We start from the raw sequence: 4,518 nt of genomic DNA, 5'->3' as shown, positions 1-4,518 counted from the left end.
CACAGTCACCTACACTCATCCACACTGATATCCACACTCACACACTCACACCCACAGCCACCCACACCCCCCACAAACACCCCCCCCACACACTCACAAACTCACACTCCCACACACAGTCACCTACACTCATCCACACTGATATCCACACTCACACATATCCACAGCAGCACAACCCCACACCCACACACTCACAAACTCATATTTCCACCCACAGTCATTCACATCACCAACACTCATGTGCACACTCACAACAGCCATAATCACACACACACAGACACACCCCCCACACACTCAGATACACACTCACAAACATAGCCACCTACACTTACTCACATAGGCACAACCACACATAAACACATACGAAGCGCCACTCACACACACTTGCCCACACATTCTTCCCAACACTTGCTATGCGGCCCCAATCCATATTGCCACTAGCACAGAAATCAGTAGGTATGAGGGAGCCCCACAGAGTGTGAGCAGATGCAGTATGGTATTTCAGTGTGGCTTTCCCTCCCCTTGCTTCTTTAGAGAGCACATCACTGTTGGTAACATTTTCCAAGCTGGTAGAAACCTGCCAGCATTGAGAAGAGGCTTGATTCTTGCTCACCACAAGCCTTCTGTGGCATTCCTTTCAGCATTCCAGAAGCAGTTGTATTGATCGTCTGCACATTTCCATTAAGGAGATGTCTATCTCACCTGCACTCCTGTGCAAATTTTGAACCAACTCAACCTAAGTCAAGTCTTATCCTTATGCTGGGGAGAGGGGAGAAAGCCAGAGGTGGTGCCTGAGTTCTTTGATACCTCTCTTAGCCTTCTCCAGAAAAGCTGATCACCTCTCCCAAATTTATCCTATTTTTGCCAAGTAAGGGAATCAAAACATAATGAAATAAAACACCGTCACCTTTTTGTACCAATATTATTAAAAATTAAAATTTTATTTGTTTTATCATAATTTATTATTTGTAATATTATTTATAATTTTATTATATATTAAAATAACATCATCAAAATGTCATAAACTCAAAACAAAAGAAAGCCCTTTCATCGGTTTCTGCAGGCCAGAGAAAGCCACATTATTGAATGAGATGTTCCCGTATTACATCTGCGGCTCATTGAGTTACATCAAGGGTATTTGTCTGTTAATAAACTGCTTAGTCACCAGCTTTGATTTTCCATTGATAACTCAGTTGCACTATGCTATCTTTCCCTTGCATTATTTTAAAGCACACCAGGTGGCGATAAGGAAGCATATAAATGCCGGTAGCTTTCATCTGACATGAGAATTTATGAATTCAAAACAAAGCCCCTGTATCTCAAAATTCGATTCATTTGTTTATTAAGAAAAACTGATCACTATAACGAAATCAAGTCTACAGAGCAAAAACCAAAAGCACTGTAACCCTCCAAAACATACATTTGTTACATTTTTTCATTTTATTTTTTTTTGGTATGTTTCTCATAATCTCTGTTCTCTCCAATGGATTTTTTAAATGTGTGATTCACTCAAAATTTAGGTTTTGTTGCATTGAAGCCAAATCATGACTTCTAACACCCTTTAGTCCCTTGAGTCTCTCTGCCTGTGGCCATTTTTGCCTACTTGTGTCTTCCAAATCTCCAACCGTTCTTAGCCCACTTTTCCTAGTGCTCACCTGTGTGATAGAGGCAATTGTTAATTCCTGCTCTTCCCCTGTTACCAGGTCTTCAAAATGACGCATCTGTAAGCTGTTTATATCTCCCCTCTGCAGAACGGGTTGGAGAACAGAGAGAAAAGGATTGATAGTTTATAAAGTGACCCTTCCCAAATGGCATTTGCACTCAAGAACGGAAAGGTATGTGAGCAGGGCCAATGGAGCAGATTTGGGACTTAAAGACGTTCTTGCTTAAATTGCAGTAGGTAGCAGTTCTCAATTTTGGATTATGAAGATGATGAAGGAGAAGAATAGTGTGAAGCTTAGGGGAGGAATGTAAGGACGAGGGAGTAAAATGGGAATGTTACATTCAAGCAAGAGTGCTTGCCATCACCCTTGTTCTCTGTCATTGGACTAAACTAGGCAGCCAGACCACTGTGGCTTTTGAGGTGTATCAGCTAGTCTAGTTCTTCTCAGACCTCGCTTGCAGAGATTAAAAAATGTTGATGATTCAGTTCCACTCTCTTATAGTCTGAATTAATAGTTCCAGAATGAGGGTGTTTTTTGCTTATTTTACTTCCCCAGGTTGATTTTACAGTGAAGCCAAGGCTGAGAGCCAAGTGATATAACCAAAATATGAAGGGACATCACTTCAATCTTGGTACCTCTTCCTCAATCATGGTAAGAATTTTTGTGATGCAATCTGTACCTGGAGCAAAAAGAAAATGAGAAAATAAATCCTATTTTTTTCCATTGGCTTGTATCATTATTAAACTGATTTATAACATGTATCAATACTGTTTTATCAGAGTTGTCAGATAACCTTAGCAAATCTATTTTTCCCCTAGAGTTTATCTATAAAAGTGAAAATATATAAATTGGGAAGACATACAAGTATGCAAAAGAGCTGCCATGTTTATTCGTTATCATAGAACATTAGAACTAGAGCAGATCATAAAGATCATCTGTGTATTTTTCAAACTGCAGCTATGATCTGGTAGGGTGTTGTGAAATCAGTTTAGAAAGTTGCAACTAGCATTTTTATGCAAGAAATAATATGATAGAATAAAGTAGATTGTGAGATAAAATATCAGAGTCCATCACATGCAGTAAGTGCGTTTTGTTTGCTGTTTGTGAAACTTCATTGTCATGACCTATTTCTTACAGTGGGTGGTCATCAAAATGTGTGACAGCCACTAGCTGAGGCCAATTCTGTCTTCACTGATGAAACAAATGGATTCCAGAGAAGTTAAGGAAATTACCCACATTCACACAGCCAGCTTGAAAAACACTGGATTAAAACTAGGCTTCCTGATTATTGTTGTTTTAGGTTTCCTTTTGGGCAGTATTATGTCATATAAAATAGGAAAGTCTTTCGAAAAGCACTTAAGTAGGATGCCTTTGGAGTTGTATAAAGTAAAAGGCTTCAAATTCGAGGAGGCTAAAATGGAGAAAAATTACAATTCAAATTTGTAGTTTAAATGTAAGCATATTAGATTCTGCTACTTTGTAGAGTCATTGTAACCTTTTGTTTTAATCCAGAAATCATTGTTTTGAGAAGATATAATGAATTAAAGTGCAAGTTGGATTGAGACATGGGGACTCTGAAGAAAGAACAGATATGTGGCTATTGGAATGTGACTGAAAAATACCTAAACTTTCAGTGACAATGGCAATGGAAGGCAAAGAAACCTATGGGACCATTTTAGATCTGTGGTAGACTGGACATGGGAAGAGAATGACTAGAGGTAAGTATTTCTCCAAGTCAGTTCAGTCATTTGCATCTTAATCACTTGGGATCTTTGTTAAAATTCATATTCTTGGGTTCTCCTTTGGCTCTTCTGAAATGGGTGAGACCTGGGATTTTGTGTTTTCACATATGCTGCCAGGTGATTCTTATGCTCTGTTAAGTCTGAGAAGCACTGGATTCAGATATAAAAATAAAAATCAGGTATCAATTATAATCAAAATAGTTCTAATCTCGTTAGCCTGTCTGTAAGTGAGGCACAGTTCCAAAAGATGATGGAAGTGATGGTAGTAGTATATTGGGAGAGGGCCATCATTGATCTGGTATATAGACTTTCTTACTACTTAACAGGAGACAAAAATTGCCTTCTGCTATGTCTCTAATTGCCTTTATTCATTTATTCACTCAATCCAGCACTCAACATTGAACGCTTCCTATATGCCTGGTACTCTGCAGAGCTCTGGGAATGAAAAGGTGAGCAGAGGCTTATATTAGAAACATAATTCAATTTATGGTCATATTCAACATCTCTCCCAGTTTAACAGCGTCTTCTTTAGTCCTTGGAAATTATAGGCCCCTATTCCCTTTCGCACACTCTCATTCCCAAGTCACAACCAAATGGGTCAGAAATGTATACTTGCCCTGACACCAGGCAGTCAATGGACCAAATGCTCTCTCTTCAGAATTTGAAGATGGTGACATTATGGCTGTAGTCAGTAAATTGTTGAGTGTGAAAGTATGAGTTATAACTTTATATCCCAGTGATGGTCACAGCATCTTCATGGCTAAGTCCTTTACATGTCACTTTCTAAAGAAGTCCTTAATGACCTCCCAGAATAGCTCATATTCCTCTCTTGTTTCCTTCATAACAATTGAAATTAATTAATTGTGATAATTATTTGTTGCCAGGTTTCCCCCACTAGAACAGCCTTCATGAAGGCTAGGTTGCTTCTATGTTGTCTTAAAATAGCTCTGTGCTTTGCAACATAAATACATTTTTGATAAATGCATGATCACAAAATTTACTTGAATTCATTCTGTATTTAATAATTTCAAGTGGGCCCAAATAGGTCTTAGATTTAAGATTTTCTTAAACAGTTGCGTAATGATTTAGTTTTCTAGTTTACTTTCTTCCAT

The 4,518-nt window shown here is 38.4% G+C and overlaps 1 long non-coding RNA gene across 1 annotated transcript in view; it reads left to right on the top strand.

Moving 5' to 3' along the window:
* Positions 1-4,048, top strand: part of LOC116528067 — a 7,899-nt gene extending 3,851 nt beyond the window's left edge. The window contains exons 2-3 of the long non-coding RNA XR_004258840.1: positions 3,177-3,382; positions 3,796-4,048. This is a non-coding gene — a long non-coding RNA (uncharacterized LOC116528067). The remainder of the gene's footprint in view (positions 1-3,176; positions 3,383-3,795) is intronic.
* Positions 4,049-4,518: the final 470 nt, after the last annotated feature.

Source organism: Sapajus apella, unplaced genomic scaffold (genome assembly GCF_009761245.1).
Source record: "Sapajus apella isolate SASKATOON/1434 unplaced genomic scaffold, GSC_monkey_1.0 scaffold56, whole genome shotgun sequence".
Taxonomy (NCBI): domain Eukaryota; kingdom Metazoa; phylum Chordata; class Mammalia; order Primates; family Cebidae; genus Sapajus; species Sapajus apella.
This window is presented reverse-complemented; position numbering and strand designations above follow the sequence as displayed.